This window comes from Podarcis cretensis, assembly GCF_951804945.1.
Source record: "Podarcis cretensis genome assembly, chromosome: 13".
Classification (NCBI taxonomy): domain Eukaryota; kingdom Metazoa; phylum Chordata; class Lepidosauria; order Squamata; family Lacertidae; genus Podarcis; species Podarcis cretensis.
The window spans coordinates 10,649,288-10,677,164 of NC_137182.1; the positions used below are offsets into that span (position 1 = coordinate 10,649,288).

Consider the following 27,877-nt stretch of genomic DNA (forward strand, 5'->3'; position numbering starts at 1 on the left):
CACAAACACCTGCATTTATCTTGCTTGTAAATGGTTCTTCCTTGTAAATGGGTCTTGACTCAAGGAAGGGAAGGGTGTTTGGTTGGGCTGGGTTGTTGTTGCTGTTGTTATTGTTTGCATGGATCAAGGCCTCAGGACTGTGAAAAGACCCAGCCCCTCTGAAATACCAGGACAGGACAATAACACAAGCGAAGACCACCAGGCACCCTTTCCTAGAAGTGTGAGGTCTGATGAAGCAGAAGTAATAAAGTGTTTCGCAATGCAAATAATATGCTGGAGATGAGGCCTGAAGGCCCTCATTTGCTTTGCTCCACCCATATTCCATTCCTATCAGCTCTGGGCAGTGATAATAAATCCTTGGGTGCCATTCTGGGGCTTCATTGGCAAGGACCTTGAAGGCTAGGCAGTGAACACCATGCGGGTTTTAATGCTTTTCCCCATAAGTCTCTTTTTCTGGATCCAAGGTAAGAGGAACAGTTGAAACGGATTTGATTATTTTTAATGAATCTGGTATTTGATATTTGCCAAAGATTTCTTGTTGGTCTTGATTTCTCTGAAAGACTATTCCAGTGCTAACTGTTACCATGTGAGGAGTCATATAGATTTTTCTCCCTATATCTAGATGCCAGAGGGGACATTGTGGTGCTGACTCAGTCTCCAGAATCACTCTCCTTATCCATTGGAGATATGGTTACAATTAAATGTCAGACCGTTCTCAACATCGATGATGATATCAACTGGTACCAGCAGAAACCAGGACAACCCCCAAAACTCCTCATCGCCGATGGGCATAAACGCCAAAGTGGGGTTCCAGATCGGTTTAGCAGCAGTGGCTATGATACAGATTTCACTTTCACCATTAGTAACTTCGAAGCTAATGATACTGGAGATTATTACTGTCAGCAAAGCGACCGCATTCCTCTCCACAGTGATTCAAAGCAATACATAAACCCTTCCTCAGAAGCTTGCATCTGATATATCGGCCACTTGTTAAGCAGGGGGCAGGTAGGCTCTTCTTAGCTCTGTCGCGTGTGAATGAACCACAAAACTCTCTGAACAGTAACTTCTCCAGATGTCCTGGCAGCCAATGAGGCATGAATCACTTGAACACCCCCCTCCCCCCCGTTCTACCTTAAAACATTTCACAGGGCATTTGTGAACTTTTGAGAAGAGCACTGTTCTCACACCAAGCATCGCTGCCTGAGAGCATGCACACATGAAGCAATGTACCCAGGTTAATACATTGGCAGGGTTTTAAGATTACTTGTAATTTTATTATGATTCAAATGGTTAAAACTTTACAATGGACATGTAGTACATTGATAACACAATGGAACCAAGGAAGTCAATCTGTTTTGTTTTTTATTGCTGTTTGTTTTATTCTTATTATTGTTGGGAAATTAATAAAATGTTATGAAAGAAAGAGAGAGAGCATGTACATATGAGCACATGCATTTTTATTTTTATTTTTAAAAAGTTAATTGTCCAGCTCAGTTTCAAGCATGTGTTGCTTTCACCCCAATCTCTGAGCAGAGAGAGGCTCCAGGAGTGTCAGCGCTAACTTCTGGGTTTGGTTTCCTTGGAATGAAGGTCAAACAGGAATGCTGTGCTGTTATGACATTGATACATACCATCTCAATATCCATGAGAGGTGCGAGATGCCAGGGATCTCAGGCATGCGTTACCCAGACGTGTGTTATCTTTTGAACACATGAGGCACTACTCAGCTAGCTCTGCCAAGCTGGCCTGACTCATTAGCATAACATGGATCGAGGGGTTTCTATGCTTGGCACAGTTTAGTCAAACCTTAATTCATTCTAACTTTGGCTAAATCCAAGAATCATAGGTGACTTGCGCCCACAAACTCGCACCCAAACCTCTCACAGTACATGGTTTTACAGAGAACCTTGTTATGTACTGAAGTTCTCACCCTGGACCAGCAGGGGGATACTGTAGATAGTTCAGGTCCACATATGCAAATAAGGGATCGAAAGTGATGTTCAGTGATTGGATAGTTACAGAAAGTTGTTACAGTTACGTTCTACTGGAGCTCTATATAAGCAGGCTGGCTAAACCCTTCAGTTCAGTTCTGTTCTGACCTGTGAATAAACAAGAGCTGTTTGGAGAATTGCTGTGTCATCTGATATGTTCACCCACAACTTAACAAACCTCATTTCTAGGATGAAGTGGCCTCCAGGCAGGTGATGGGGAGGCCAAGCCCATTTCCTCCTTATGGAAGCACCATTGGCGATTCTCTCTATGGCAACACATCCACACTCAACCGACTCTTTAGATATGTAAATAAGGTGTCTAACAGACTGCCCATTGACATAACAAAGAAACTGTATAAGCTCGGAGTGTTGTAAGCCAAAAATGGCTTATCTCCTGAGTTTATGCCAATAAAAACCCAGAAACTTGAGGAGTTAGGAGTCCAACGTTTATTGCAACGCAATAGTTTACAGTTGAATTGTTTCGCAAAACTGCAACCTCGCCTGATGTTTCTGGCAGTGGTATTTACTGTATAAAATTTCAAACAAAGGGTTTCAATTTTCACCAATCTTGTACATCATTACCTCAAAGTTGTTGAGCAAAATAAAATACATTTTACAGCTATTTCCCCCACGCCCCCATAAATTGCCAAAACCATCGATTCCGATATGGGTTGCCATACACCCAGACATTCCACAATTTCCACCTGGATGCTATTCCCGATAGCTGAATCCTGGGTATGTCCAGGAAATTCCAGACATATGGCAAACCTGCCAGAAAATTATCAAGTTTGGAGGCTTTGGCTATTTCAAGTAGAGGTCACACTAAGGCCTTGGATATATAATATATTTTTGAATAATGTTTATTGGATTTTGTTGTGCACAAAGCACATGAGAACAGTAGAAAATAACCCCAACATACAAAGGTACCATAATATGAAAAACTTAGGATGAATGTCTCTTTTTCTTCTAATTTTTCACTCTGCCCCCTCTATTTTTACATACATGTTTATGAGATCAGGATGAAATACAGGCGATCGAGGCTGAAAATGACATTTCAAGGGAGGAAAAATGTACGTCGTCATGGAGGAAGGAGTAGTGATCAATTTTATGATTGTCAGATTAATGAAGTTTGCCAGTGATTTCTGAATTGTTTTATCATTGTTATTGGCATATGAAATAAACAACATCTTATGGCAAAGAAAGCATCCAGTTTTTCCTTTCCTTTTAGGGCAGTGATAAGATATATAAGATGCTGTTATATTCTGAAACACACCCTGTGGATAATTTAAAATAATTGTGGGAGCATGAACATGGAGATAGAAGACTCTACCTCATCATCTGTGTGGGACAAACCACCATTTTGTTCTCTCCCAGCAAGAAACAAGGAACCTAAAATTGATTCGTAAATGATTCAGATTTGAATCATAAATAAACTTGGATTGCCTTTATAATTTAAAAGGTCAGAAAACAGGAAATTATTTAGGCAGAAACAGGAGCTGAAAACAATAACTATGTAATATTTACTTTCTGGAATGACTGAACTATTTGTTAATTTGAGAGAGCAAATCTTTGCTTAAATTGGCTGCTTGGGTTCCTCCTGCTCCATGAGCTGGAACTTCCACCACAGGTGGCGTTTCTGCTTTGAAACACAATCCTCGCAAGAAGTGACAGTCACCCCTTGCAACACCACTATTCATTTTGCATATATTTCCATCCCTGGCACTTGATAACTCTCCCAGTTTTACCCCTGTCATTCTGAAGCCGGGCTGCCTGGTGGCAATATTATCTGAGAGACCAGAGAAAAAGTTTTATAAAAGGCATCATCATGTTACAGATTTGTTTCATGTGGCTCATCTTGAGTTTCTTTGAGGGTAAGTCATAAGAGGTGTGTGGTTCTGCCTGAGTTTCTCAGGCCAATGTTGTGTATTTTACAGTGCGCTTTTTGTTCCTCTCCTTCCAGGATCCAGGGGACAGATTGTCATCACTCAAACACCAGCTTCCATACAGGCAAGTCCTGGAGACAGAGTCACCATCCAGTGCCAAGCTTCCTCTTCCATGAGTGATGATATGGCCTTATATCAGTTTAAACCAGGACAGAAACCCAAGCTTCTTATTTATGATTCTGCGAGCCGTTTTGATGGGACCCCAGATCGCTTCAGTGGTACCTACAGTAACACTGACTTCTCCTTCACCATCAGCACCGTCCATGTCGAGGATGAAGCAGACTATTTCTGTGGCCAAGGCTACAGCTTTCCTCTCCACAGTGATACACTTCAGTACAAAAACCAGCTCGGCAGCCTAATAAGTTTGTGTCTTGCATCAGCACCCACCTTTCAGCTTGCAGAATGGGAGCAGGTGGGATGGAGATGGGAACTGGGCTGAGGGTCATGGGCATCTCCAGGTCAACCAACAGAAGGGCAGCTTCTCTGAGGCAAGCCAGAGCCACCACTGTGAGGGAACAGGAGAAAGAAAACTGGACACCAACGTCTGTGGAGCAGCTCAATCCGAGATGGCTCCTGACCTGAAGACTCTCCTTCCCCAAAGTTTTTAGGTCGCTATTTCCTCCTGGCATTCTGGGCCACATCGTGTACAGAAATAGACCAATCCCATACAACTGAGTTGAAAGAGGTCATGGCTTCAAGTTCTCTTCAGACTTCAGAAATGCTTCCAAATCATCATTATCCCTTTTTTGTGCATGGACTGATTGAAGTCCACTGATGAGATTTGCTTCATTGGCATGGGATGAAGTCCCCATCCTCTCCCATCGCTGATGTGCGATGATGGTTGGCTTTAGTCCTGTCCCTGTGAAACAGCAGGATGTTTATTTAGGTTCTTTGTATATTGTTGCAAGTATCTCGTTTCCTGCTTGGCAGGGGGTTGGACTCAATGGCCCTTGTGGTCTCTTCCAACTCTATGATTCTATGATCACTTCACTTTCAAAAAAATAAAACCATTACACACACACACACACACACACACACACACACACACACACACTTCCTACTAACTGGCTGGAAACCCAGATTGCTGGTACACTTGAGGTTTGCAGCTGACCTTTCAAGCACATGTCACAGGAATCCCCCGTGACAAACGATTCAGACTGCTGCATTTTCGCGCCGCCTTTGCGGGTGGCAAAGCAGCTGTCAGGTTTTGAACTGTTGCCCAGCCATTGTCACAGGTTGGGTTGGGGAAGAGTTTAGGTTCAGTTCACGCCGAAAGATGATTTCTGCATTGCAGTTCTCCATCCCAAAAATGTATACCAGGGGTCAGCAAACTTTCTCAGCAGGGGGCCGGTCCACTATCCCTCAGACCTTGTGGGGGGCTGGATTACATTTTTTGGGGGGAAATGAACAAATTCCTATGCCCCACAAATAACCCAGCAATGTGTTTTAAATAAAAGGACACATTCTACTCATGTAAGAACACGCTGATTCCTATATATATATATATATATATATATATATATATATATTCAGATTTTGAAAGTTACAAAAAAGAACAATAAAAAAAGAAAAATAACAAAGACATATAAAATACACACAAACAATTAAAAAAGAACAAATCAGACCTTTACATAGCTTTCTTTCCTTTGCTTATTTCCTTGACCTCCTCACACCTCCTTTTTTTGTATTCTAGTTCAATTAGGTGTTTCAGCAAATCCTTTCCAGCTTTGTTTTTATCCTAGTAATTTATCTTAATATATTGTATTTCTCATCTTTCACCAATTAATAAATCCATTTTAACCTAATCCTTTATATCATTTCTGCTAAAACCACATTACTTCATTCCAACAACCTTCTAACATTCCTTAATTTTACAATGATTCTGCAAATAAACTTTGAATTTTTTCCAATCTTCTTCCACCAACTCTTCAGCTTGGTATTGGATTCTGCCAGTCATTTCCGCCAGGAACACGCTGATTCCTGGACCGTTTGTGGGCCGGATTTAGAAGGTGCCTGGCCTCTGGCCTTAGTTTGCCTACCCATGGTGTATACAAAGGTGCATGTATTATAAGAAAGTGTGAATTAAATGTGAGGATGACGTACATTGCATTGCTGTTGTTGTTGTTTAGTCGTGTCCGACTCTTCGTGACCCCATGAACCAGAGCATGCCAGGCACTCCTGTCTTCGTACATTGCATTACATTATTCAAAGCTATACAGTGGTGCCTCGGGTTATAATCACCTCGGGTTACAAACACTTCAGGTTACAGACTCCGCTAACCTGGAAGTAGCACCTTGGGTTAAGAATTTTACCTCAGGATGAGAACAGAAATCGCGTGCCAGCAGCGCGGCAGCAGCCGGAGGCCCCATTAGCTAAATTGGTACCTCAGGTTAAGAACAGTTTCAGGTTAAGAACGGACCTCCAGAACAATTTAAGTATGTAACCAGAGGTACCACTGTATTCTAAAATCAATTTATAATGAGAAATTAGCACAAAAGTCTGGTGAATTTTCATGAGGATTAAAAGGGGAAAAAAGCTTCACCAGTTGGAGAAGAAGTTTGGACCCAGTGCGGCTCCATCAGCCTAGGCTTGGCTTCGCCTTCCCTCAGGTGGGATACCTGGAGGTCTCCGTCTACCTCAGTCAGTTGTCCAATCCCACCTGGGGGAAGCGTTGCCAAGGAGACCAGGCCAGGTAGGGGAGGAATTACCTGCCCAGACAATAGAGGGAGGATCTTACCTGGGAATCCTCACTTGGCTCCAGAGCTTCTCCCGCCCTACGCACCCTCAGTTAATGTCTTATTTTGCAGGTTAACCTTTTCTTCACAGGTATGCGGGCGCTGCTACGTCAAGGTCGCTATTGAAGGGCCGGAAAGGAATTATCCTGCATTGGCTGTTTTTGCCTTTCTCGTAGCAAAATGTCACAACTTTGGCGGTATCAGGCCTTGGGTGGAATCCTTTAGGCTATCTTCCTGAATGGGGGGAGGGGGCGTGCAGCGGTGACCCACGCCCCCTTCCTCTTTGCAGCGGCGATACCAGTGTTCCCCGTTAAAGGGGTTTCTGAGGGGAGGCTTTGACCGTACGCCGAGAGGTCGTCATTGCTCTCCACTGCGACGGCGGTGTAACGGGGGCAGCTATCTCTGCTTGAACATATGTTCTCCAGAGCTGGCCTATCCCCACACACACACACACTGGATAACCCTGATGTTCCCTAGATCCCCAGGGAGGGATAACGCCCAGTGCCTGAGCCAAGGTCTACCCACATCTGAAATATAATAAAGTTGTGGCCAATTTAATCTCATAGCACGTTGTCTTGAGTTGTTATTCCACATGGGGGGCCCCCAGGGTTTGGGGGACTCCGCCTGTCCACGCAATGAGCCATGGTCTCTGTGTCTTTGTCCCAGCCAGCCCAAATAGTGTTTTCTTCCTCTACCTTCTACTTGCTAACACTATAAAAACTAACTCTTCCCAGCCTACGTTGTCCAAAACTGAAATCCCAAACCTTTCTTGGCCCTGCCCACTAACACACAGCTGGAGGAGGAGGCCTCACCCCTCCTTGCCTGTCAGTCTTCACCCTCTTGATAGCTTTTTTGATGGATGTTCCTTCAGTAGCCTTTGTTCCTCCAATGACCCACACTCAGCTAGCTCTACCAAGCTGGCCTGACTCATTAGCATAAGATGGATCCAGGGGTTTCTATGCTTGGCACAGTTTAGTCAAACCTTAATTCATTCTAACTTTGGCTAAATCCAAGAATCATAGGTGACTTGCGCCCACAAACTCGCACCCAAACCTCTCACAGTACATGGTTTTACAGAGAACCTTGTTATGTACTGAAGTTCTCACCCTGGACCAGCAGGGGGATACTGTAGATAGTTCAGGTCCACATATGCAAATAAGGGATCGAAAGTGATGTTCAGTGATTGGATAGTTACAGAAAGTTGTTACAGTTACGGTCTACTGGAGCTCTATATAAGCAGGCTGGCTAAACCCTTCAGTTCAGTTCTGTTCTGACCTGTGAATAAACAAGAGCTGTTTGGAGAATCGCTGTGTCATCTGATATGTTCACCCACAACTTAACAAACCTCATTTCTAGGATGAAGTGGCCTCCAGGCAGGTGATGGAGAGGCCAAGCCCATTTCCTCCTTATGGAAGCACCATTGGCGATTCTCTCTATGGCAACACATCCACACTCAACCGACTCTTTAGATATGTAAATAAGGTGTCTAACAGACTGCCCATTGACATAACAAAGAAACTGTATAAGCTCGGAGTGTTGTAAGCCAAAAATGGCTTATCTCCTGAGTTTATGCCAATAAAAACCCAGAAACTTGAGGAGTTAGGAGTCCAACGTTTATTGCAACACAATAGGTTACAGTTGAATTGTTTCGCAAAACTGCAACCTCGCCTGATGTTTCTGGCAGTGGTATTTACTGTATAAAATTTCAAACAAAGGGTTTCAATTTTCACCAATCTTGTACATCATTACCTCAAAGTTGTTGAGCAAAATAAAATACATTTTACAGCTATTTCCCCCACGCCCCCATAAATTGCCAAAACCATCGATTCCGATATGGGTTGCCATACACCCAGACATTCCACAATTTCCACCTGGATGCTATTCCCGATAGATGAATCCTGGGTATGTCCAGGAAATTCCAGACATATGGCAAACCTGCCAGAAAATTATCAAGTTTGGAGGCTTTGGCTATTTCAAGTAGAGGCCACACTAAGGCCTTGGATATATAATATATTTTTGAATAATGTTTATTGGATTTTGTTGTGCACAAAGCACACGAGAACAGTAGAAAATAACCCCAACATACAAAGGTACCATAATATGAAAAACTTGTGATGAATGTCTCTTTTTCTTCTACTTTTTCACTCTGCCCCCTCTATTTTTACATACATGTTTATGAGATCAGGATGAAATACAGGCGATCGAGGCTGAAAATGACATTTCAAGGGAGGAAAAATGTACGTCGTCATGGAAGGAGTAGTGATCAATTTTATGAATGCCAGATTAATGAAGTTTGCCAGTGATTTCTGAATTGTTTTATCATTGTTATTGGCATATGAAATAAACAACACCTTATGGCAAAGAAAGCGTCCAGTTTTTCCTTTCCTTTTAGGGCAGTGATAAGATATATAAGATGCTGTTATACTCTGAAACACACCCTGTGGATAATTTAAAATAATTGTGGGAGCATGAACATGGAGATCGAAGACTCTTCCTCATCATCTGTGTGGGACAAACCACCATTTTGTACTCTCCCAGCAAGAAACAAGGAACCTAAAATTGATTCGTAAATGATTCAGATTTGAATCATAAATAAACTTGGATTGCCTTTATAATTTAAAAGGTCAGAAAACAGGAAATTATTTAGGCAGAAACAGGAGCTGAAAACAATAACTATGTAATATTTACTTTCTGGAATGACTGAACTATTTGTTAATTTGAGAGAGCAAATCTTTGCATTAATTGGCTGCTTGGGTTCCTCCTGCTCCATGAGCTGGAACTTCCACCACAGGTGGCGTTTCTGCTTTGAAACACAATCCTCGCAAGAAGTGACAGTCACCCCTTGCAACACCACTATTCATTTTGCATATATTTCCATCCCTGGCACTTGATAACTCTCCCAGTTTTACCCCTGTCATTCTGAAGCCGGGCTGCCTGGTGGCAATATTATCTGAGAGACCAGAGAAAAAGTTTTATAAAAGGCATCATCATGTTACAGATTTGTTTCATGTGGCTCATCTTGAGTTTCTTTGAGGGTAAGTCATAAGAGGTGTGTGGTTCTGCCTGAGTTTCTCAGGCCAATGTTGTGTATTTTACAGTGCGCTTTTTGTTCCTCTCCTTCCAGGATCCAGGGGACAGATTGTCATCACTCAAACACCAGCTTCCATACAGGCAAGTCCTGGAGACAGAGTCACCATCCAGTGCCAAGCTTCCTCTTCCATGGATGATGATATGGCCTTATATCAGTTTAAACCAGGACAGAAACCCAAGCTACTTATTCATGATGCTACGAGCCGTTTTGATGGGACCCCAGATCGCTTCAGTGGTACCTACAGTAACACTGACTTCTCATTCACCATCAGCAGCGTCCATGTCGAAGATGAAGCAGACTATTTCTGTGGCCAAGACTACAGCACTCCTCTCCACAGTGATACACTTCAGTACAAAAACCAGCAGCCTAAGACTGAAGGAAGAAATGGAAGTTTGTGTCTTGCATCAGCACCCACCTTTCAGCTTGCAGAATGGGAGCAGGTGGGATGGAGATGGGAACTGGGCTGAGGGTCATGGGCATCTCCAGGTCAACCAACAGAAGGACAGCTTCTCTGAGGCAAGCCAGAGCCACCACTGTGAGGGAACAGGAGAAAGAAAACTGGACACCAACGTCTGTGGAGCAGCTCAATCCGAGATGGCTCCTGACCTGAAGACTCTCCTTCCCCAAAGTTTTTAGGTCGCTGTTTCCTCCTGGCATTCTGGGCCACATCGTGTACAGAAATAGACCAATCCCATATGACTGAGTTGAAAGAGGTCATGGCTTCAAGTTCTCTTCAGACTTCAGAAATGCTTCCAAATCATCATTATCCCTTTTCTGTGCATGGACTGATTGAAGTCCACTGATGAGATTTGCTTCATTGGCATGGGATGAAGTCCCCATCCTCTCCCATCGCTGACGTGCGATGATGGTTGGCTTTAGTCCTGTCCCTGTGAAACAGCAGGATGTTTATTTAGGTTCTTTGTATATTGTTGCAAGTATCTCGTTTCCTGCTTGGCAGGGGGTTGGACTCAATGGCCCTTGTGGTCTCTTCCAACTCTATGATTCTATGATTCTATGATCACTTCACTTTCAAAAAAATAAAACCATTACACACACACACACACACACACACACACTTCCTACTAACTGGCTGGAAACCCAGATTGCTGGTACACTTGAGGTTTGCAGCTGACCTTTCAAGCACATGTCACAGGAATCCCCCGTGACAAACGATTCAGACTGCTGCATTTTCGCGCCACCTTTGCAGGTGGCAAAGCAGCTGTCAGGTTTTGAACTGTTGCCCAGCCATTGTCACAGGTTGGGTTGGGGAAGAGTTTAGGTTCAGTTCACGCCGAAAGATGATTTCTGCATTGCAGTTCTCCATCCCAAAAATGTATACCAGGGGTCAGCAAACTTTTTCAGCAGGGGGCTGGTCCACTGTCCCTCAGACCTTGTGGGGGGCTGCATTACATTTGGGGGGGGAATGAACAAATTCCTATGCCCCACAAATAACCCAGCAATGTGTTTTAAATAAAAGGACACATTCTACTCATGTAAGAACACGCTGATTCCTATATATATATATATATATATATATATATATATATATATATATATTCAGATTTTGAAAGTTACAAAAAAGAACAATAAAAAAGAAAAATAACAAAGACATAAAAAATACACACAAACAATTAAAAAAGAACAAATCAGACCTTTACATAGCTTTCTTTCCTTTGCTTATTTCCTTGACCTCCTCACACCTCCTTTTTTTGTATTCTAGTTCAATTAGGTGTTTCAGCAAATCCTATCCAGCTTTGTTTTTATCCTAATAATTTATCTTAATATATTGTATTTCTCATCTTTCACCAATTAATAAATCAATTTTAACCTAATCCTTTATATCATTTCTGCTAAAACCACATTACTTCATTCCAACAACCTTCTAACATTCCTTAATTTTACAATGATTCTGTAAATAAACTTTGAATTTTTTCCAATCTTCTTCCACCAACTCTTCACCTTGGTCTCGGATTCTGCCAGTCATTTCCGCCAGGAACACGCTGATTCCTGGACCATTTGTGGGCCGGATTTAGAAGGTGCCTGGCCTCTGGCCTTAGTTTGCCTACCCATGGTGTATACAAAGGTGCATGTATTATGAGAAAGTGTGAATTAAATGTGAGGATGACGTACATTGCATTGCTGTTGTTGTTGTTTAGTCGTGTCCGACTCTTCGTGACCCCATGAACCAGAGCATGCCAGGCACTCCTGTCTTCGTACATTGCATTACATTATTCAAAGCTATACAGTGGTGCCTCGGGTTATAATCACCTCGGGTTACAAACACTTCAGGTTACAGACTCCGCTAACCTGGAAGTAGCACCTTGGGTTAAGAATTTTACCTCAGGATGAGAACAGAAATCGTGTGCCAGCAGCGCGGCAGCAGCAGGAGGCCCCATTAGCTAAATTGGTACCTCAGGTTAAGAACGGTTTCAGGTTAAGAACGGACCTCCAGAACAATTTAAGTATGTAACCAGAGGTACCACTGTATTCTAAAATCAATTTATAATGAGAAATTAGCACAAAAGTCTGGTGAATTTTCATGAGGATTAAAAGGGGGGGGGGTGAAGCTTCACCAAGTGGAGAAGAAGTTTGGCAAACTGAATTCAAGAAGGAAAAATAGGGAAACAGAGAAAAGCAAAAGCAATAGAACCACCATCACCATGGCTTCATATTGCCACATTTGGACAAAATTCCTACAGTCCCATAAGCTCATAAATGAAGTGCCATTTTGTAGGGCTATCAAAGATGGTTTCTTCAGTTCTCTCCCTCTCTCTCTCTCTCTCTCTCTCTCTCTCTCTCTCTCTCTCTCACACACACACACACACACACACTGCTCTCTCCATTCTCCAACCATGCCTATTCCTCTGCATTTTCCCCACACCTGACCAAACCCCTCTCCCTTGTGAGAGCCATGTGGCTGAGCTGGAGAAACCAACTCAAACCTCCTTACATGCTGAGTTTCTCAGGTAGATTGGTGCAGCTGGAACAACTCGGGGCAGTTTAGGCATTGGGTAGGCCTAGTTTTGGAGGGAGGGGAGGTTGTAGTCTCTGCCTGCCTCTCTGGAAATTGGGATATCCCGTTAAAGGGATCCAGGTGAGATGCTTCTGTCTGGACGCCCAGGTGGGCAATAGGGCCACCACACTCTCCAAGTACAACCCAGAAGTCTTACGACTCTTTGATGTAGGTAAAGAACTCCTTCTCTTCCAGTTGACCCCATATTAGGTACTTCCAGCCGGAGGGCCAGAAGGGGTGCGGTCTACCTAATGCCTATGCCAAACCTCTTACATCTGTAGTCAATAAAGTTGTGGCCTGATTTGACCCAAAATAGAACTTGCCGTGCTTTGTTATTTGTGGTGTAAGACAGTCCATCGGATGGGGGGGCGCCTGGGCGCGCAGTGAGGAAACCAACAAATGCCTATAACTTTTTAATGCTTTGGCAAAATCGATTAAAAATCGCAAGCATAGTAAAACAACTCTTTACCTTAATTGGCTCCCAGGTGTTTCTCCTGATTTGTGAGCTGGAACCATGAACTGAATATGGCATCGTTTCTGTTGCCATTTTGGCGGGTGGCAAAGCAGTTGCCAGTTTCCGAACTGACAATCAGCCATTGCCACAGGTCCACGTGGCATGATATCGCCAGCTCTTGACAAAACTCCCATAGTTTAATGTTATATCAGCCCAAGACATTTTGGCACATGAGGCGAACCACAAAGTGGTGCCCCCTCTGCTTGCTCTAGCTTTAGGGACATGGTACTGTTGCTGTGAACCAATGCATGATTCTAAAGTAAGTAAATACCATTTTTAAACTTACTTTACAAGTTCTTGCCCGATCCTTTGTGAAGAGGGAGAAGAAAGGTAGAGCCAACTTACTTCATAGCTGGATTTGTTCAAAACAAGGTTTTGCAGCCTAATTCCTGTGCATTTAATTTTGCTGCCGTGGATGGGATTTTGAAACTGTGTTCAACCCAAACACAGGGGCACCTGGAGGGGCAAATTGCAATTTTTGTATCCTCTTTTCCCCATTAAAACCCATCCTGCAGAAAGCCACTAAGGGGTTAATGTACCTGGGTGTTTGGGGCTGGTTGGCTTTCCTGAGATCTGAGTTTGGTTTCTGTTTACTATCCTAACCAATATTTTCTCCAAAAGTGTTTCAGTATAAAGATATTATCTTTTATGTTGCAGAGTGCATTTTTTCTCTGTTCTGCTGTTCTTTTACGTTTGCTTCAGTGAACTCGGGTTTATCTCTTGATTTCTAATTCAGAGAGCCAGAAGATGGGATATTTTTCACCCGGAAAACTGGAGCACAAAATCTCTTCCTATTATTATCTTCTCTTTTTTTGGAAAGATCAAACTACTGTGGTACCTCAGGTTACATACGCTTCAGGTTACAGACTCCGCTAACCCAGAAATAGTACCTCAGGTTAAGAACTTTGCTTCAGGATGAGAACAGAAATCGTGTTACAGACTTCGCTAACCTGGAAGTAGTACCTCGGGTTAGAATTTTACCTCAGGATAAGAACAGAAATTGTGTGCCAGCGGCGCAGCAGCTGCAGGAGGCATCATTAGCTAAAGTGGTGCTTCAGGTTAAGAACAGTTTCAGGTTAAGTACGGACCTCCGGAGTGAATTAAGTACTTAACCTGAGCTACCACTGTATCTTACAATTCAGGATGGGAGAAAATCTCGTGAATTGTTCTCCTTCAGATTTCTGCACATCTTGCTGAGCTTCCTTCTGCTTCGTGACCTGGAACCTCACCCACAAGTGTTTTTACTGCCTTGAAGCACAACCATGAAGCAACACTTATCCCTTGCACCCCTTCTCTTCATTTGCATAGATTTCCATGCTGAACACTTAATAACTCCTCCACAGTTACCCCCTTCATTACCAAGCTGGACTGGCTGGTGGTGAAACCATCTGGGACACAGGAGAAAGAGTTTCATAAACAGCAGCATCATGTTACAGATTCCTTTGATTTGGGTCATCTTGTGTTTCTTGGACGGTAAGAGAGGTGTTGTTCTGTCCGGGTTTCTCTCTCTCTCTCTCTCTCTCTCTCTCTCTCTCTCTCTCTCTCTCGCTCTCTCTCTCTATATATATTGATTTTGACATATAAATAATAAAATGTACCACAAAACTTATCACTTATACAATCTTTTTAGACTTCCATCAGCACCTCTGATGATCCACCATTTTAACCACTTCTTATGCATTTCTTAACTTTATATTGCCTTTACATCTCTTAACAAATCATCCTTCCCCTTCTCCATTTTTGCAATACAATTTTGTACTTCCAATAATACTCCTCACAAAACTTTTTGCAAACCTACAAACGTCGTCTGATCTTCACAAATACTTTTCAAGTAGTCCGTAAATTTACTCCAGTCTTCCGTGAATTTATGGTCCCGCCGGTTTCGAATCCTTCCTGTTAGTTTATCTAGTTCTGCATAGTCCATTAACTTCATTCTCCATTCTTCAATCGTCGGTAATTCTTCTTGCTTCCATTTTTGGGCCAGTAATATTCTTGCTGATGTTATTGCATATAAAAAGAGCTTACATTCCTTGTTCTGTCTGAGTTTCTTAGGCAAATGTTGTGGACTCACCGGTGTGCTTTATTCCTTTCCTTCCAGAATCCAGGGGGCAGATTGTCATTACTCAGACACCAGCTTCTATACAGGCAAGTCCTGGGGACACAGTCACCATCCAGTGCAAAGCTTCCTCTTCTGTCACTAAATATACAGCCTTGTATCAGTTTAAATCAGGACAGAAACCCAAGCTACTGATTTATGATGCTACAAACCGTTTTGAAGGGACCCCAGATCGCTTCAGTGGCAGCTACGGCACCACTGACTTCTCGTTCACTATCAACGGCGTCCACGTCGAGGATGAAGCAGACTATTACTGTGGACATCGCCAAAGCTTACCTTTACACAGTGATACGCTTCAGTACAAAAACATGCTCAGTAGTCTCAGATACCAAAAAGAGACAGCAGTCGGTGTTTTGCAGCAGCACTTAGTAGCAGAACATCTGCTTTGCAGTCAGAAGGTTGCAGATTAGATGCCTGGCATCTTCAGGTCCAAACCCTCCAACAATTGACCGTTGAAAGTAGGGACATCTTAAGGAAAAGCTTGGGCTCCATGATCACTGCAGATGGTGACAGCAGTCACGAAATTAAAAGACGGCTGCTTCTTGGGAGAAAAGCAATGACAAACCTAGACAGAATCTTAAAAAGCAGAGACATCACCTTGCCAACAAAGGTCCGTATAGTTAAAGCGATGGTTTTCCCAGTAGTGATGTATGGAAGTGAGAGCTGGACCATAAAGAAGGCTGGTCGCCGAAGAATTGATGCTTTTGAATTATGGTGCTGGAGGAGACTCTTGAGAGTCCCATGGACTGCAAGAAGATCAAACCTCTCCATTCTGAAGGAAATTAGCCCTTAGTGCTCACGGGAAGGACAGATCGTGAAGCTGAGGCTCCAATACTTTGGCCACCTTGTGAGAAGAGAAGATTCCCTGGAAAAGACCTGATGTTGGGAAAGATGGAGGGCACAAGGAGAAGGGGACGACAGAGGACGAGATGGTTGGACAGTGTTCTTGGAGCTACCAGCATGAGTTTGACCAAACTGCGGGATGCTGTGGAAGACAGGAGTGCCTGGCGTGCTCTGGTCCATGGGGTCATAAAGAGTCGGACACGACTAAATGACTAAACAATAACAAATATAATGAGTTAAAGAAAATATTTGAAAATACTTTTGTCAAAAAACCAGGAACATTCTTACTGGGTATTGTGGGTGAAGAGATATCAGTTAGAGATAAGAAACTGTTTATGTATGCAACAACTGCAACAAGAACTCTTTTAGCCCCAAAATGGAAGGAACAAGAAATTCCAACGAAAGAAGAGTGGCAGATGAAGATGATGGACTTTGCGAGATTGGCAAAGCTGACCGAGAAAATCCAAAACCAATGAGATCAAGCATTCCAAAAAGACGGGAGTAAATTTATACAATACTTGAAGGATCATTGTAAACATTTAAAAACACTGGCAGGGTTGTAAGAAGATTTGTAATGTTAACTATACTTAGCTTTCTATATTTATTTAAAATGTTGATGTATCAAATGAGAGAATGTAAATTGGAAAATGCACAAATGCTATGATATAGAGGTTAACTTTGAAAACCATGAGGTGGGAGGGAGGGGGATCAATATGCTCTTAAGAGCGGTGAATAATGATGATGTGATTAAATGTTATAAAATGGAAAATGAATAAAAATATTATTTTTAAAAAGGGAGGCATAGATGGCTCATTCCTCCCATTGCTTATTTCTCTCTATATATTATATTATTGGCATGGTCACATGACCTGGGCCACGTCTTGTGCCCAAACATGGGGTTGGGTGTGATTCTGAGCCAAAACTCTGTGGGGTCCACAACCCTATCTCATCCTCTTCTTTATTTTTTCACACATTGGGCTAGCATGTTCCCAAGCATTCTCCCACAAGTGGGGCTGTCTGATTTGGGGTGTCCCAAAACAAAACACCCCTAGTTCTTGACTTCCCATCTAGGGCTCCCAGAGATTTAAAAAGCGTTGTGCAAAACCAACACTTTTGCACAATACAATGACGGAAAATAAATATTCTCTTTGAGAACAAAAATTGTGAATCTCAAAAGGGACAATCTCCCCCCAAAAGAAGATATATGAGATCCTCTTATTGTGGACTACAGGGACATAGTGACAGTAGTTCCTTATTAAGTTTACTGGCCGAGCTCATTTTGAAACCTTAAAGGAAGTAAGGAACTTGGAATAAGTAACCTACCGTATTTTTCCGTGTATAAGATGCCCCCGTGTATAAGACGACCCCTATTTTTTTGAGCGCAAAATTAAGAAATAAATATTTTAAACATTCTGTGTATAAGACTATCCCCAATGTTAAACTTAAAAAATTTGGGGGGGAAATATAGTCTTATACATGGGAAAATACAGTACTTTGTCCTTGTAATGTATAGAGATAGAGAGCAGAGAGCAGTATCTTATTTGCATAGCCCAGAAGTCTTTCAAGAGAACAGCTGTGGGGGTGGGGTGGAATCAGAAAATGCAGTTAAAATTAAACTTTTTTTTTTTAAAAAAAATTATTATTATTTTTGCTTGTTAAGCAGGGGGCAGGTAGAGAACAGCAGACTCCTCTTAGCTCTGTCACATATGAGTGAACCACAAAACTCTCTGAACAATAACTTCTCAGGATGACATGGCAAGCTGATGAAGCACAGATTAGTTGAACAACCTTCCAGCACTGCAATGGCTTTTAAACATTTCACTGGTGAAAATAGGGACGCTTGTGAACTTTTGATAACGGCACTGTTTGCACGCCAAGGATCGCCACCTTAGACGGCGTGCACATTCACATGCTTAAAAAAATAAATAAAATAAAAAGAGCCAACTCAATCATATGCACATTTACTCAGACCTCAGACTCACAATTTGATGGGATACCAATAAAAAACAGCTATTTGCAAACTAATCAGGCTCCCTACTGGAGAATTTCAAATTAAAATGAGAGCAGCTTACAGGATACATATTGTATATTTCTTAGGATTTCTTTCCCTGTTTATCCTCCCAGCTGAAAGAAAAATAGGGGAAAATGTACTTGGTATATATACTTAATTTCGCACCTTATGGTGTAGCAGCTTGCAAGACTATATTTAATACTGGGAATTTAAATATATTGTTTTAATAAAACTAATGCATTTTTATTCTACGGCTGTGTCCTTATACGGACTTACCTGAGAGTACAGTTCTCTGTATGTCCATACAAATGTACCAGACAGGTAAATCATACAAGATACATATCATATTCTCCAAGTAAGTTTAGATTATTATTATTTTAAAGTGTGTATATTTTATTTCCCCCGCTGCCATTGGTGTGCATTTTTCAGGGAAGACTATTTTCTTCCATGCCATGAGTCTTTCTGGAAATTTTACATCTGTTGGCCAAACCCAGTGGAAAACATTATATGACTCCAAAGTGTACAGTTATTGTGCATGTTTGCAAGTTTCCTTCAATCGAAGAAGTATACCTAGATGGTATCAGGCCAACATAAATCAGCCTAATACTCTCAGCGTTCCTTCGCGATACAATCAGTTGCAGAGTACTCAAAACCCTTGCAAAGTTGATAACGTAAAACTGTGAGCTAAGCCTCAGAACAAGACCCTAAGAACTAAGACCCTACCCGCCTGTGGAATGTCTTGCCAGAGTGGTGCATGCTCTAGTTATCTCCCGCTTGGACTACCGCAATGCGCTCTATGTGGGGCTACCTTTGAAGGTGACCCAGAAACTGCAACTAATCCAGAATGCGGCAGCTAGACTGGTGACTGGGAGTGGCCGCCGGGACCACATAACACCGGTTCTGAGAGATCTGCATTGGCTCCCAGTACGTTTCTGAGCACAATTCAAAGTGTTGGTGCTGACCTTTAAAGCCCTAAACGGCCTCGGTCCAGTATACCTGAAGGAGCGTCTCCAACCCCATCATTCAGCCCGGACACTGAGTTCCAGCGCCGAGGGCCTTCTGGTGGTTCCCTCATTGTAAGAAGTGAGGTTACAGGGAACCAGACAGAGGGCCTTCTCGGTGGTGGCGCCCACCCTGTGGAACACCCTCCCTTCAGATGTGAAGGAAATAAGCAGCTGTCCTATCTTTAAAAGACATCTGAAGGCAGCCCTGTTCAGGGAAGTTTTTAATATTTAACGCTGTACTGTTTTTAACACTTGATTGGGAGCCGCCCAGAGTGGCTGGGGAAACTCAGCCAGATGAGCGGGGTATAAATTATTATTATTATTATTATTATTATTATTATTATTATTATTACATTTACAGTGCCAACCTATATCCATTTATTTCAGTTTAATCCACATAATCCTGGAGCTTGCTCTCTCTCTCTCTCTCTCTCTCTCTCACACACACACACACACACACACACACACACACGAGAACCATAACAGACAATTGAAGACTAAGGTGAATGAGATCATGAAAGGAAGTCAGCTATGTCATGTGCTGTTGATGAAATGAATCCATGCAGGGACATTCAGGCAAAAGAGAAGTGGCTCATCTCTCTCATACAGACACACGTCAGACACTCACAAAGGCCTAGTTTGGGTAGCAAGTTAAACTTTGGTTTGGCATTCCAAGAACAAGCCTTGAGTTCATAAGCTCACCCCATCCTCTCTCCTTCAGCATAGCTGTGAGGAGGGATTGGAAAATTTGACTTCCGTTTTAACTAATCGCATTTGCACTTTTATATCCAAAACCAGACAAACTGTGGCGAGTCTTAGTTATGGTTCATAATAATAATAATTTATTATTTGTACACCACCCATCTGGCTGGGTTTCCCCAGCCACTCTGGGTGGCTTCCAACAAAGATAGAAAATATATTAAAATGTCACACATTAAAAACGTCCCTGAACAGGGCTGCCTTCAGATGTCTTCTAAATGTCAGGTAGTTGTTTATCTCTTTGACATCTGATGGGAGGGCGTTCCACAGGGCGGGTGCCACCACCAAGAAGACCCTCTGCCTGCTTCCCTGTAGCTTTGCTTCTCGCAATGAGGGAACCACCAGAAGGCCCTCAGCTCTGGACCTCAGTGTCCGGGCAGAACGATGGAGGTGGAGACGCTCCTTCAGGTATACTGGACCGAGGCCGTTTAGGGCTTTAAAGGTCAGCACCAACATTTTGAATTGTGCTCAGAAACGTACTGGGAGCCAATATAGGTCTTTCAAGACCGGTGTTATGTGTTCTCGGCAGCCGCCCCCAGTCACCAGTCTAGCTGCTGCAAACCAAAATTAAAGCAGCAAACCATGGTTTATAAAGTTGGCTTGTTTTCCTATAGTTTAGGCAAGCCACAGTTTAGGATTCAGACATAACAATATACTGCAGTTCATTAAAAATGGAAGTGAAATCTTACAATCTCTTCCTTGCAGATGTGCAAGAGGAGAATTGCATGTGCCTCAGGTTTAAACCTTGGTTTAATCCTAGGTAGATCTAGGGCCTACTTGGTGTCTGCTCCCAAATGTGCTTAGACTACAACTCCCATCATCCCTAGCTAGTTGGACCAGTGAATGGGAATGATGGGAGTTGTAGTCCAACCAAATCTGGGGACCCAAGGTAGGCTTAGAGTGTATTTAGCAATAGCAGTTTACAGCCTCTCTGACCTTTGGCAAAAAAATAAAATAAAGTCCATTCTCGTCATATTTCTTAAAATCTTTTATCATGGATGTACGTAGGAAAGTCCTAATGAGAATTTTGGCCATCATAATAAAGAACAAGGTGCAGTCCTATTCATGTGTATTCAGAAGTAAATCCCATGAATTGCAGTGAGATTTCTCCCAGATAGCCATGTTTAGTTTTGTAGCCTAAGTGGAGAAAACAGATGTTTTTCTTTGTTAAAGCGTGTTCTCCTTCATGGAGAGCACGTGTTGCGGTGGGGTCTGACAGGCCACCCCTCTGTTGCTGGGTGAGTTAGTATGGATGACCATCCACAGTGATTGGGCAGTTGGGTTACTGGGCAAATTTTGGTGTTGCCATTTAGGGGGATGGACCAAAGGTTATAAAATCAAGTCACGCAGCAATGACCCTCCCTAATCTAGGGCTATTGTGTTGACTTTGCTATGGGTGTGATGGGGTCATCTGCTTTTGGGGCAGAGGCGCCTGGTAGGAATTTTGTCCATTTGGCTGATTGGCTGGTGCCATTTGGTTTTTGCCTACTGCGTAGTAAATCGTCACAACTTGTAAGGTTGCGGTTAGTAAAGGTAAAGGGAGACCTGACCATTAGGTCCAGTCGTGACTGACTCTGGGGTTGCAGCGCTCATCTCACTTTACTAGCCGAGGGAGCCGGCGTACAGCTTCTGGGTCATGTGGCCAGCATGACTAAGCCACTTCTGGCGAACCAGAGCAGCACACGGAAACACCATTTACCTTCCCGCCAGAGTGGTACCTATTTATCTACTTGCACTTTGTCGTGCTTTCGAACTGCTAGGTTGGCAGGAGCAGGGACCGAGCAACGGGAGCTCACCCCATCCTGCGGGGATTCGAACCGCCGACCTTCTGATCGGCATGTCCTAGGCTCTGTGGTTTAACCCACAGAGCCACCAGAGCCACCCACGTCCCAAGGTTGCGGTTAGGCATTGATTAAAAATTGGTTGGTGGAGGGGTAAGGGTTGGCGGTGCCTGCCCCTCCAATGCTGCTGCAGAAAGGGAATTCCGTTAAAGGAATCCAGGGGCTTGCCATTCTTTCGTCCGTACCCTTGAATGGGGCTTGGGCCGTGCAAACCCCCGCGAGCATGCGGGGAGAGGTGAGGGTCTGGTGCCCGGCTCCATGCTCCCCCCAATATCGTTTTCCCTTACTGGCTTTCACTGGAATCTGGAAGTCAGTTCTGTCCCTGGATGGGGACAGAAAGTCAGAACCAATGCCTAAGCAACCACTCACATTTATGTATTTTAATAAAGTTATGGCCAAAAGTATGCCCAAAACCTTAAACAAAAATTATGTGTGAATTGTGAATTATTTAGGGGTGGCTTGTTGGGACGCAGGTGGCGCTGTGGGTTAAAGCCTCAGCGCCTAGGGCTTGCCGATCGAAAGGTCGGCGGTTCGAATCCCTGCGGCGGGGTGCGCTCCCGCTGCTCGGTCCCAGCGCCTGCCAACCTAGCAGTTCGAAAGCACCTCCGGGTGCAAGTAGATAAATAGGGACCGCTTACCAGCGGGAAGGTAAACGGCGTTTCCGTGTGCGGCTCTGGCTCTGGCTCTGGCTCTGGCCAGAGCAGCGATGTCACGCTGGCCACGTGACCTGGAAGTGTCTCCGGACAGCGCTGGCCCCTGGCCTCTTAAGTGAGATGGGCGCACAACCCCAGAGTCTGGCAAGACTGGCCCGTACGGGCAGGGGTACCTTTACCTTTACCTTTGAGGGGACCTCGACACGCAAAAGACAAGGCAAGACCATCTTGTAGTCACTTCAGCTGGACCTGTGCCTAGTGCCTCATTTTTTGGTGCTCTGCAATGCTCTAAGGAGCAAATACTCTAAGTTCTGGTTTGCATAGCATTTTTAAAAAGCTTTCCTCCAGCGGTCACAGCTGAAAGAAACTTGGTCTTTTTGTCAAGGGAGCAGGTCTTGCTAAAGCATTGTGTTACACTTTCGGTGCCGGGACCAAGCTAGAAGTGAAACGTAAGTCTGATTTTTCCGCTGCTGCTTTGGGGTGCTGAGTGTGGGAAGTCTATGTTTTTACTGTAATTTTTGATCAGTGTTGGAAAGCAGTGAGGCGAACCCTCTACGCATTATGGGGAATGCATAACAGTGTATTGCAGTGGAATTTAGAGTTGCTCAAGCAGTGAAAAATGTCAGCATGTGGGGCAAATCCCTGTGGAGTCAGATGTATCAACCTGACATCACAGTAATTTGAAAATGCACGTTGCAACAGGTAAAACGTGTAAGTCCTTCAAGGAGCTGAGGACAAAAAGTGGTCAAACCCATTGTAAGTTTAGACAGTGTTGCGTCATGTGTGCGTTTACCTTACAGGAAAAGGCCCTATCTTTTGTGGGACGGGGATTGTTTCGCAACAGCTTCAAATCAGCTTTAATTGTGCAGATTTTGCTGGGATGTGTTTGGAATCCTTTGTGGGTTTACTTTTCAGTTCAATGGCATTTTCTTCCAGTTAGGTGAGCTTAAGACTGCCACCTAAGTGAAGAAAATAGACGCCGTTTTTTCTCTGTTCAACAACTACACTTAACGTTCCACTTTGTAGGCACTCAGTTTGTCGTGAGACTGGTACCTTGTTTCCAGATTTCTAGGAGCGAAACCGCTTTGCTTACTTGTAAAAACTTTGAAATCTTCCCTTCAGTGGCCACAGTTGGGAGGGACTTGGGTTTTTGCCGAGGGCATGAGCAATGGCAAACCACTGTGGTTCACTTTTGGTGGCGGGACCCATTTAGAAATCAAGCGTAAGTCTGTTTTCTCTCTCTGTTGCTTTGGGGTACAGTGTGTCGGAAATCTATATTTTCATTTTTGTTGAGTGTTGGCAAGCTTCTGGGCATTGGGAGAAAAACTACACAAGCTGGGGAACGGACGATTATGACAGAAAACTGAGGTAGGGTTTGGGATTCTATTTTTTTTCCTAACTGAAGCTGCTAAGAGCTCTGCTGGGTGGTCAGTAAAAAATTTCAGCGTGCGGGAAAATGCTGCGATTCACTCTCAGCAATGGGACCAAACGGGAGATAAAAGAGTATGCATTTTATTGTTCCCTTGTGTCACCTCTGCCTCTTTCCCCACAATGTCTTGAGCTCTGCATGAAATTGATGCTAGCAGAATTTCTAGCCAAAGCTGCAGTAAAGATGGGAATAACACCTCTAACTGGTTTAATTTGGTATAAACTAAGTGATTTCCAAAGGAGAGCCAATTTAAAGAAACAGTTTAAAGGTTTTCAGAACGTAGGGGGTCGTCCCAGAAGCTAAATTGGGTTGCCTCTAGACAAACCAATAACAATTCAGACTTACTGTTTTAAAAAACTGCTAATTGCTGACAACTATTTGAAGAAACCAGATCACAGACAGAGAAGTGCAGAAAAAAAGAACTGAATATTCAGTTGAAACAAAATTCCCCTTTCTACACTTTACCAGGTTTTTACACTGGGTATTCATCAGTTGCTAATAAAAACATGTAACCCTCATAGAAAGCACTTTATTTGAAATAAATTACAGTGGGGAGGGAATGGGGTTTTTTTTGCACTATCAAGCACTTGGAAACCAGCCCAGTTCATTTCAGGGGAATTTATTTCAATGTAAATGGGCACAATTTGGAATATTTTGTTACCCTTAAGTCCCAATGGATGGCTGGGTGATAAAAGTTAGGTAACTCCTGGCTTGACTGCATAGAACCAAACCTGCCATCATATGTAAACTTATTGGGGGCGGGGGTTCAATTAAACCTGCATAGGATTGGGTTGTATGGCACCATTGGGTATCAATATAGCACACATTCATCTGAATGAATGGAAAGGAATCCTTTCGGAGCAGTGAACAGTGATTTATGCACTTGATAAAGTAGCAAGAACACAACAGATGATTTCTGGACTCATTAATTTGAGAATACATTAATTTGAAAATACAGGTATTTCTAGGTGAGATCCTATTTGTAGTTAAGTCTAGCATTGTAACTAAGATGCTAGAAATACTCTATCATTGATTTTCATAGGGATTTTAGTCTGACTGTTCTGAAAAAACCTATGTTAGAAACAGATATAGATATAGCTCTATAGACTACCCTAATTGGAGGACCTTTTCCCAAATGGCACAGCAAAACCCTTTCCCCCTTCTTTTGGCTGTGGCGTACCATGCATATTGATGGTGCTGTGCAAATGTATTGATTGATCAACAAATACATTGATAAATCAAAATCTGTTCTATTATAGATAAGTCAAGAGGAACCTAAAAAAATAATAATAAGCAGGCATTTTGTCAATGCGCTCTGTCAAAGACAGAGATTGAAGGCTATTGAAGATGGGATTGAAGATGCTATTAATTTATAGCAGAGACAGAATTCTGCAATAAGGAAAGTTAGGGGGGGAAAGAAAAAGAGTGAAATTTCAAGGCTATTTTCAAAGCGAATATAGTATTTATTTTGTCCCTACCAATTTGATGGTGCAATACTTTGCACAGATAAGTTACAGCAAGTAAAATGAAATGTATGTCCTTTACGAAACTTAGAGCACAAGCTGATCAATGTTAAGCCCACTGTATGCTTAGCACATGCTTAATTATTTGCCGTTGAAATTAATAGGGGGACTTCATATTTTACTGGTTTGGGCCATTGTTAGTTACTTGGGCATTTCTGAAGTAATCAAGAAAGGAGAAACAATGTAAAATATGGTAAAAACGTAAGTTTTATGATGGAATATAGAAGTTAACTCTCCTATGTGATTCATGTATTGGTGCTTAGCGAAGGGTTTAAACAGCACATTTCATTTACAGGATATAAAATGTAAGAACCATGTATGAAGAAGTAAAGAAATATCTGCACTTACACTGTAGGCAAATTTATAACAATGCACCACACACCAATTATCCAAGCCAAAGTAATGCAGAATATTTCTAATTTTGCAGCTTTCCATGAGCTCAAATTCTCTGTCCCAGCCAGAGGACAGGGCTCTAATGCCCTTTGCAGCACCCAGATAAGAATACTGGCCCGTGGAGTCTTTTCTCCTGTTTTAACTTTACTCAGTAAAGACTGAAAGATACGACTAGGAAAACGTTCACTTTAAAAATGTGTTGAACTATTTCTTTTATAACGACATCTGCCAAACTTTAGATCAGTTTTCTGCACTGTGTCTTGTCTGAGGGTCTGCTGAGCCCAAATTTTAGTTTCCTGCAGTACAAACACTGTCACGAACACTGTAGGATTTTGAATTTCTATGGTTTTCAGAACAACCGTGTCCATGTTTGCATTGCAATGAGACATTCTCAATTCAGCAGGGTTTACTTCCAGATAAGGGGACGTAGGGTTGCAGTTTGAAGTCTTTTCTGTACCTTTAACAACTGTTTAATCTGCAGACATCATCAGCAAGAATAAAAGCATTATACCTCCAATCAGTTTCTGAATGTTGGGCTGCTCCTTAATAATAATAATAATAATAATAATAATAATAATAATAATAATTTATTTATTAATTTTTTACCCCACCCATCTGGCTGGGCTTCCCCAGCCACTCTGGGTGGCTTCCAACCAAATATTAAAATACAGTAATACATCAAACATTAAAAGCTTCCCTAAACAGGGCTGCCTTCAGATGTCTTCTAAAAGTCTGGTAGTTGTTGTTCTCTTTGACATCTGGTGGGAGGGGGTTCCACAGGGCGGGTGCCACTACCGAGAAGGCCCTCTGCCTGGTTACCTGTAACTTGGCTTCTCGCAGTGAGGGAACCACCAGAAGGCCCTCGGAGCTGGACCTCAGGTTTGGGTAGAATGATGGGGGTGGAGACGCTAAAGGTGTGGAGGAAGCAATAATAATATTGATGATGATGATGATGATGATGATGGCAAATCTGAGCCTGAATGCTATTTGCATTTCTGGTCTGATCAAGGTAGCCAACTAGGGGGTGTCATGAAACAGCAGCAAATACTTCACTTACTTTATTGGGGGGGTGAAGAAGTAGAGGGGAAACTTGTGGATTTGCGTTGCCTCAAGCACTTGGTACCTTCACAATTTTTTGGGCAGCGGCGCCATTTGCAGCAAAATGTTTTGAACTAGCACTGTGGTCTTTCACTGGCCCTGTGGTACACCTGAATGATGCAATATTCCATGTTCTTGTTTGTTTACGCAGGAAGAGAAGATTCCACCCCATCGGCAATCATTTTCCCACCTTCACCGGAGCAACTTAAAACGGATTCAGCCACTGCCGTGTGCCTGGTCAGCACGTTCTACCCAAGCAGCCTGGCCGTGGCTTGGAAAGTGGACGGCACTCCAGTCACTGAGGGCGTCCAAACCAGCTCCCCAGCGTCAGATACAGACAACACCTATAAGCTGAGCAGCACCCTGACGCTCCCAACATCAGATTTCAACACCAACGAACTATACAGTTGTGAAGTGACGCACAAAACGTTGTCCAGTCCTCTTGTGAAGAGTTTTAGGCGGTCTGAGTGTTCCGGATAGGCCCCTCTATAAAGCAGGCTCTTCTTTTACTGGTCATTTATGGTCATTCCCCTGTTTACCATCCATACCAGAAATCCCTCTAGTATTATGACTGTAGGAAATATCTCATATTGCATGTCCTTTCTCTGCAGTCTGTAACTTCTTCCACGTCCTTTTTTCTCTTACTGATATCACGTTAACCTTGGGAAATGATATAAATGCAGAAATAAACGCATTATCTTGAAAAGCATGGTGTCTCCCTCCGCTTCTTGTTTCCAAGGTCGCAATCAATGGAAATCAAGCAAAATCAGATGAATTATAATACTTGATGGGGCGGTGGGTTGAGGGGAGAGGGCACGTTGCTGCTTGCTATCGATCCTAAGGCATAAGGAATCAACCATAAGGAATCAATATGACGGAAACCATAGGCGTGGTTGGTAAAAGGTCTTAAAACATCCACC

General features: G+C 43.0%; 1 gene segment (V, D, J or C); it reads left to right on the plus strand.

The window, feature by feature from the left end:
- Positions 1-348: 348 nt before the first annotated feature.
- Positions 349-27,666, plus strand: LOC307200972 (Ig kappa chain V region Mem5-like). The segment is given in 4 exons: positions 349-464; positions 623-920; positions 22,926-22,963; positions 27,109-27,666.
- Positions 27,667-27,877: the final 211 nt, after the last annotated feature.